The sequence below is a fragment of the Marmota marmota genome, unplaced genomic scaffold (genome assembly GCF_001458135.2).
Source record: "Marmota marmota marmota unplaced genomic scaffold, marMar, whole genome shotgun sequence".
Classification (NCBI taxonomy): domain Eukaryota; kingdom Metazoa; phylum Chordata; class Mammalia; order Rodentia; family Sciuridae; genus Marmota; species Marmota marmota.
This window is the reverse complement of record NW_026000305.1, coordinates 6,042,626-6,052,094: the sequence shown is the minus strand read 5'-3', so window position 1 is coordinate 6,052,094 and position 9,469 is coordinate 6,042,626. Positions and strand designations below refer to the sequence as shown.

Genomic DNA, 9,469 nt, shown 5'->3' with positions numbered 1-9,469 from the left:
AAAAAAAAAAAAAAAAAAAAAAAAAAAAACTGAGAATATCTGAAATGAACATAGGCAATCTTTGTAGCCTTCAACCAAATTTCTCCCAGCTTACCACCTTGGCATCCTTTGCTTCTGCTATTCCTTGAGCCGTATGCCCACCTTTGCCATTTCAGTCTGTCAATATACTTCTTACCCTTGGAGGCATAACCTAAAATCACCTCCATTTTCATAAACTCATTCTGAATCACTTCAGCCAAAGTGAACTCTCCTTCAGTTTTGGACCTTATAATGTTTTACCTTATATTAGTTACTTATACATATTTCTGATCTAAGATTGTGAGCACTTTAAGAATAGGGATTAATGTCTCATCTATAATGTACTGACCTCGCTCAGTAACTTGGAACAAAAAAGCATTTGTTTTTAATTAATCGGGTCCTACTGTTTCCAAAATACCCAAACAAAATTTCTACTCCTCCAAGGCATACATTGTCCACTTTGAATCAGACAGGTCTTCTTCTCTCAGGTATCCTTTCACTTGAACTGTTACATATACCTAATTATAATTAACCCTTCAAAAGTTAATCTCAAAGTCTTTCCTTGTTTCTCTTAATCAGTTCCATCTCTTCCTCCTATAAAACCTATTATACTTTGTATTTCCCTTAATACAAATCCTATTCTCTGTACTGTAATCATATTCTGGCAGGGATCTAAACCTCCCCCAAAAGAGTCAATTCCTTGACAGCAAGGACTGCCCTGAACACTTTGGTTAACGCTTTGTACATATTTGCTGTTTGCATATTTTCTGAATGGAAAAACACTTATTTTTAGAAGTTTCAGAAATGTTAATTATCATTCAACCTTCCAGTACCATTGAGAATATTAATTCTGTAGGATAAGTGTTATAGGGAATGTTGATCAAATTTGCAGTTCTCTTCTTATGACTTAAAAGATATCATTCTTTATTCTCCTGTGACTCTCTAAACCTCAGTTTCTTAGACTCTCACATTAGTCCAGGGTTTGTTGTTGTTGTTGTTGTTGTTGTTTGTTTGTTTTGTTTGGTATTAGAGATTGAACCCAGGTGCACTCAACAACTAAGCTACATCCCCAGTCCGTTTTATATTTTATTTTGAGACAGGTTCTCTCTAAATGGCTTAAGGTCTCACTAAGATACTGAGGCTGGCTTTGAATTCAAAATCTTCCTGCCTCATCCTCCCAAACTGCTGGGATTAGAGAAGGGCAGGCACCCGGCATGGCCAAGACTTTTTGAAACACTGATGTTTTCTTCAAATTCTATCCAGGTAACTCTTCTCTATCCTATTGTCCCTGAGTGATCTTACCTATCCACATACTAATTATTTTTTAATGTTAATCTCTAATCTTTCACCTTAGCCATAGGCCTACATTTTTAACTACTGAATGGACAACGTACATTCCTAACCAAAATGCATCATTGATGGAGATTTGTGAATCTTCACCTTCCATCACAAGTTCCCTATGAGTCTCCATATCAACTTTAACATTATATTTTTAATTATTTTACTCCTTATATCCAACAAAACTGTATTATTAATCCCACCTCCAAAATCTAGCATGAATTGATTCAGTTATCTCCATTTATATTACTACTATCTCCATACTCATTGCTTCTTGTCTACATCTATTAATAACCTCCCTATGATTTCCCTGCCTGCCTCTTCCAACTTCTCCACAATTTATCCTATATCATATATATCACCTAGCCATATTTTCAAAATAAAATTCCAATCATTTAATTTTTCTACTAAAAAATATCCAATGGTTTTCCTCATTACTTATAGGCTATAACCTAAAGTCACTATATAACGAATAGCAAGGGTTAGCTAACAAGGTCCACAGCCCCCAAATAGCCCATCATCTCTTTTTATAAATATAGTTTTTTTGGAAATAGCCATGTCCTTTCATTTACACATTATCTTTGACTGTTTTCAAACTACAACAGATCTGAGCAACTGCAATAGGGAACAAATGAACCTCGAAGATCATAAACATTTATTATCAAGCCCTTTACACAAAAAGTTTGCCAATCCCTGGCATGGAGTATCTCTAATAATTGGCCACCAACCTCCCTTTCTATTTTCAACTTCCACTGCAAACTCTAGGCTCTCATTATGCAAGCAGGTCTTCCACTTATTAGTAAAACTGGTACTCAATTTTTCAAGGTGCTGTACATGATATAGTTTGCTCAATGTATATTGAATAAAACAACAGCTTTTACCAACTCCCATACAGTGAATAAAAGCTATCATTTTATTCAATATACATCAAGCAATTCAGATTTCAGATTTTGGAGTGGGGATGCTCAAATAGTAAATTCTTTGCAAATATTCCATAAATCAAAAAACTCCAGAAGCTGAAATACTGCTAATCCCAAGCATTTTGGGTAATGTATTCTCAAACTGTATTTACTTTGCAAAGGTAATTTGTAGAAAGAGCAGTGAAGTAGAAGTCAAAAGACCTAAGTCTGATACTTGTTTGGATATTAAAGTAGAGCCCCATTAGAGTTATATGTAAATTACACAGTCTTTCCATGAAGATAACTCAAACACTAAATTTTTAACCTATGACTCATTATCATCATTGCCAACATTATTATCAGCATCTGTGATTCAATATGATAATTAAAATTACATTTGCATAACATTTTAAAGTTTATAATGTAATTCCAAAGATATCTCAATGGAGTTCACAATAATCCTATGAGATTTTAAAGCAAAGTGTTCACTTTGTATGTAGAAAATAAGGCCCAACAAACTATCTTTCCTGGTAAAGCCTAAATTCAATCCAAGACTCCTGATTCTAGCTCAATAATCCCACTTTTCAATGCTATTTAATGATATTATAGAAAATAAATCTGCTATGAACCTGAAACAGGAAATAATTTTAAAACAAAATTCTACAATATTACATCCACTCATAAAACTTACAATCAGCAGAGATTCTGGCTTCTACTAAATTGAGTTCTACTGAAAAGCTCACCAACATCACAAGAGTATTCCAATATTACCATATCAGATTTGTTCATTAAATTTTATTTGTATTAAAACTGTTTCACAATGGCAAGAAATTTTGAACTGACATCAGAAAATACCTGTAGGCTAAAATAAAAGATTTTCAACTCAACAGACTAAGAACATCCAGAACAGTCTTAATTAAATCAATAACAAATTGCCATATGTTAACCATGTGCTTTTAATAAAAGAATTGTAAGCTGTGCATTGGCATGGTGGTGCACACCTGTAATCCTAGCAACTAGAGAGGCTGAGGCAGGAGGACTGCAAGTTTGAAGCCAACCTCAGCAACTTAGGGAGGCCCAAAACAACTTAGTGAAACCTTGTCTCAAAATAAAAATAATAACAAGGGATGGGCATGTAGCTCAGTGGTAAAATGCCCATGGGTTCAATCCCCAGAACATTTTATTTTTGTTTTAAAAATTAAATAGTTGTTTTGTAAGACTATGTGTTGAAAGAGTCAAAATTTATCTGGGACTACAAGTGTGAATATCATCAAGGACTGAGTCAAAAACAGCCCTGCAATTAATTAGGCTTGGGAGGATAGACAGATAAACTCAGCTGCAACGTTAACAGGAAACATTTTTTCCAAGGTCAGGCAACAGTTGTAAAATATCATTAATGAGCCATTAGTGCTTTCTTAAGAATGATATCCCCAGATCTACTTTGCTATTTTCGTTTACTGATACCAACTCCTAAACTACCCTTGCTTCATGGTAGCACCTACTTGCTTCCCCAGTCTGCCTCAGAAAGAATCTCGAATCCAGAACTGATCTTGGCTTCCTTCAGACCCTCCTCACAATGTTTTTAGTGTAAGCCAAACCTTATAAAGACATTTCCTGGGCTGAGGTTGTGGCTCAGCAGTAGAGTGCTTGCCTAGCACATGTGAGGCCCTAGGTTCGATCCTCACCACCACATAAAAATAAATAAATAAAATAAAGGTATTGTGTCCAACTACAACTAAAAATAAATAAATATTACAAAATAAAAGACATTTCCCTCATGCATTTTATCTAGAAGCACTGCATGGTTTATTGGAAGTTTATACCCTCCCTGTGAGTTAATAAATCTGATTTCCTAAGAATACAGGATTAGTTCTTGGTGGTCTTTGGTTGATTATACTTCAACAAGAAATTTTATTTTTAATTACCCTACACTTTCAGCAGTTTAATCCTGAAAAAAATTCTCTCTAAATCCATACCACCAAAAAACTTCTGACCTAGGCACAGTGGCACAGGCTGAAGCAGGAGGATTGCAACTTCAAAGCCAACCTCAGCAACTTTGCAAGGTCATAAGCAACTTAGTGAGAACCTGTCTTAAAATACAAAATAAAAAGGAAAGAAAACAACAAAAAAAAACCTATGAGCCCAAAAGAAAATCACTAACCATAAGAGATTATTACTGCCAAAAAAGATATAATAACTCACTAAATTCTACTGCTTATATCACAGAAAATATTCTGATAAATAATGCTAAGAGATATGGAACTTAACCAAAGCCAGTTAACTTCCACATCTGTTGGCAAAGAGTTTACCATCAACTTGGCACCATGAACCACATAAAACCAAAAGTACACAAATTGATGATATGTGATGGTTAATAAAAATATAACTCTGGAGCAATTTTATCTATCACTTACAATCTAATAATAGGTTGTACAGAGCGTTCATAAAATCCTTGTGTAGTTTTCTAATATTTATTTATTTACTTACTTACTTGCTTACTTACCTACTTACTTATTGGTACTGGCATTGAACCCAGGGACATTTAGCCACTGAGACATATCCCCAGCCCTATTTTATTTTTTATTTTGAGACAGTTTGCTAAGTTTCTTAGGGCCTCACTAAATTGTTGAGGTGGGTTTTGAAACTGTGATCCTCCTGCCTCACCTTCCCAAGCTACTGGAATAAAGGAAATGTGCCACCACACCTGGCTCTAATTTTTAAATTTTAAACTTCAATATAAATTACATAAAATATAATATTTTCAATTTTCTGCAAATGGCATTGAAAGACAAACTGTATTTTTTAGCCAAATTTTAAGCAAATTTCATATATAAATAAAAGCCACATTTCATTTGTCACATGGTAAATTTAAGATTCTATTGTGTTTTGAACTTTATATAACACATTGTGTTTAAAAGTGCCTTGTTGGGCTGGGGCTGGGACTCAGAGGCAGAGCGCTCACCTGGTATAGGTGAGGCACTGGGTTTGATTGTCAGCACCACATAAAATAAAATAAAGTTATTGTGTCCACCTATAATTAAAAAATAAATATTTAACAAAAAAATCAAAGTGCCTTGTTGGGGCTGGGGCTCAGTGGTAGAGTGCTCACCTAGCACGTGTGAGGCCCTGGGTTCAATCCTCAGCACCACATAAAAATAAGTAAATAAAGTAAAGGTATTGAGTCCAACCACAACTAAAACATAAATAAATGTTTTAAAAAATAAAAGAGTGCCTTGTTACCAATAACGATTCAGAAAAATCCCAACACAATTTTGCTATATTCCAGTCTATGAGAGGAATGAAAGCACAATACTACCAAAATAATATTCTAATACACTGCCTATAGGATAAAGAAAAGTTTTTAGAATATTCTAGGCCAACTTAAAAATAATGTAACAAAGTGTTGAACTTATAAGAAATAGTGCCTGCAATCCTATCTCAAATACAAGTGAGGAATGTGGAGGTGTGATGGGGGAATGAAGCAGGGAGAAGTATGCTTTCAAAAAAAGCTTAAGGCTGAATCAAAAACAGCACAAGGCTCAGACACTAACTGCTGACCAAATAGCAGTTTTAAGGTTTTATATGTTTGGGACAGAAATGACTACTCTGTATAGATCAAGCTTCTTGTACCACACCCATTACCATCAAATTCTAATCATCAAATACAAAGAGATTTTATTCCCAGGAAACAAGCTGTACTTAGGCAGGGCTCAAATAATTTTAGATTGGCATTCTCTCTTTTACAAAAAGATCACTGGATCAAAATTAGTACTTTATTTTTTTAATCTTAATAAGAAAACGATGCATATGTGCAACCTCGATTGATTAAAATGAAATAAACGTTAACAGCTCCATGAAATAGGAAGGACAATAAAACTAAAAAGATAGTCTGCCAAAACCACTGAAAACATTGGGCTGGAAGTGTAGCTCAGTGGCAGAATATTTGCCTAGCATGTGTTATGTCCTGGGTTTCAACCTAAATAGCATTTAAAAAAAACCACTACTAGAAATTAACTCATGAAATTCAATGTCAGTGATATAAGGGGGGGTGACTCAAAGTGGGGTAGGGAGGGAGAGCATGGGAGGAAAATTATCTCTAGATAGGGAATAGAGGTGGGAGGGAAAGGGAGGGAGAAGGGGAATAGCTAGGATGGTGGAAGGATAGGATCATCATTATACAAAATTCATGTATGAAGATGTGAAGTTGGTGTCAACATACCTTATATACAAACAGAGATATGATAAATGATTGTATAAAGGTGTAATAAGAATTGTATGCAAAAAAATCAGAGAGCTCATGTAATGGTATAATGTGGTGTGATCATACTTTATATACAGTTACAAAAAATTGTGCTGTGAATGGATAATTATGAATGTAATGTACTCCACTATTGTCATGTATGTAAAAATAAATAAAAAAAGAAAGGAAAAAAAAGAAATTCAATGTCAGTTCTAGATCTGCAATATTTGATGTGAATCATAGTTGAGTTTTCAAAAAAAAAGCTCTATCAACAAAATATTAACATAGATTAAAGATAAAAGAGCAGACAAGAAATAAAAACAAATTCAAAGAAAATCTTAAAACTCCAGGAAATGTACAAAACTGCAAAATTATTTCTTTCAGTATTTAATGTTACTATGAATCAAATTGTCTCTAAAATTTCAACCATCCATAGGTAAAGCTTTATAGTTTTTAAGGCTGATGTCAATCCCATCCCATAATACCCATCCACAGTATAATTTAAATAACACAGTGAATCCTACAGGATTACTAGTTCATGGTCATTGAATGTGTTATTACTTGGCTAATACGAGATATGGCAAAGAAACCCTATTTCCAATTCTGTTCAGATTTTTCTCCAAAATTCCCTTAGTAAAAATGGGGATAATAAATATCTCAAATCTTATTTTCATCCTCTTCCAACCTTTCAACCTGATTTAATTATGCACAGAAATTTCAGACTGCCTTTTCTTCCAACTAAACAAACCTGGCAGTTTTACAGATTCCCTTTGTGAAATATGAATATAAAGTTCTATTTCTGTAAAGTACTCAGTTACATTTAGAGAGTAAATATAAAAAGATTATTTTAGAATACTTTAGCATATATTAAAAGAAAAGACCAAAAGAGTGATATGGAATAATGACAAAAGAAAAAATATGTTCATAATAGCATTCAACAAAGAAATTATTTTCTCATTATATTTTATATTTTATATGATGAAAATAAACCACCTATAAAATGTTTTCCTGTAAACATACTAAAATTGTTAATCCAAATATTACTACAATATAGATTTCAGAAATAGATATAAGGGACTGGAAATTCAGCTGTATACAACCATATAATATTGTTTAAAGCAAGCCAAGGTACTGAATGCCAGTAATTCCAGCTACCGTGGAGGCTAAGACAGGAGGATCAAAAATTCAAGGAGAGTCTGAGAAACTTAGCAAGCCCCTGTCTCAAAATAAAATTTTAAAAAGAGGTTGGGGGTGCTGGTGTTGTGGCTCAGTGGCAGAGTGCTTGCCTTGCACATGTGAGGCACGGGTTGGATACTCAGCACTACATAAAAATAAACAAAATAACAAAATAAAGATAATGTGTCCATGTATAACAAAGAAAAAAAATTTAAAAAGAGGTTAGGGATGTAGGTCAGTAGTAGAACACTTGCCTAGCATGAGCAAGGCTTTAGGTTCAATACTCAGTTAAAAGCAATCACATTTAAAAGGGACATTTCAGTTTCCATGTGGAAGTAATTATAGCACTTCCATCCATTTAATATTCAGTGAGCACTCACAATGCAGCACATACAAAAGAATCTGAGTTTATATTTTAATTACTTGCAGGTGTGAAAACCATCCCTTGCTCTTCTCCAGATACATAAGAGTAATGACTTTAGAAGCAACTTGTTTCGTGCACAATCATGTGAGTACAAAAAGGAGGAGGTAGTAACTGGAGGAAGACAAAAAATGAAAATGCAAGACCTGATAGAAATGTGACCCTTTGGTAAGGGATAATAACTACATAAAATTAGAGAGGGAGGATGACAAATATTCCTGGCAGAAACTCAAGTCATCTCATCCAGACTTTAAAAAGTACAAATGAGATTACTTTCTTTCATTTCACATTTATGTACAGACAAGAAACAGAGTTCCCACCTCCAAAAGAATTGCCATTAAATGTGACACATATTCATACAATGGCCAATAAGTCAAGAGTCAATATTAAATAGAAGCTTACCAGCAACACATAAATATTAATTTGGTTTAGAATTAATGCAAGCTTCCTAAGGTGTATACAGTATAAATAAAGGGTTACTTTATAAATTACAGAACTGTGTTATAAGCTAATTGTACTAAGGATAAAAGGGGGGAAAGTTTAAAAATTGAGTCTTATTACATCATACATTTGACTCAGTCTAGAAATATAAGTATGTACATTTGTTCTTTAGTTGTAACATCACTTTTATTAAATGAATAAGTCATCCTGCTGTCATTTCTACAGGGAATTTTCTGAAAACTATTTAGATAATTGGGAAAAATTCTGAAACTTTTACCATGATGAGTATTAACTACAATACTAGTTCTACAAATAGATATGAATCAAACTTTTAAAAATTACTTCTATACTGACAACCTAGCACAACAACAGAGTTGTATTTGTATGAAAACTTAACTTCAAATTGCAGAAATTTTCCAAAAATAAATACTACTCTTTAAAAGAAAGAAGGAGAAACAACTTAGTGGTGGATGTATAAGACCTCAAACAATACTACAGATATTTACATATGGCTCAGAATTTCTTTGAGTGGCACTGGATATTAATACTGTTTTGAAATTTAGTTCAGTTTTCTTCCTCTGAATTCTTCCTCTGAATTAACTTTGGCACAATGCAAAACCAACTTGATCTGTTAAGCATATAGATAATGAAATAGCATGATTAAAACTTAATTCTGCAATAAAATAAATATTATAGGCATATTTGTTGTTGCCCTAGAGGAATTTAGAAAGTCACCCCTGGAAAAAGTAAATATAAATATATATATATATATATATATATATATATATATATATATATAAATTTAATATATGTATATTTATAATAATTATATTATATATTTATAATAACTTATTATAAATTTAATAATATATCATTTATAAATATATATAAATTTATATTTAACTATATATGTATACACACACACACACACACACA

At 33.0% G+C, this 9,469-nt stretch overlaps 1 protein-coding gene across 1 annotated transcript in view; it reads right to left on the bottom strand.

Moving 5' to 3' along the window:
- Brwd3 (bromodomain and WD repeat domain containing 3) overlaps positions 1-9,469 on the bottom strand; it is a 124,831-nt gene that overhangs the window by 93,626 nt on the left and 21,736 nt on the right. The gene's annotated exons all lie outside the window — the stretch shown is intronic.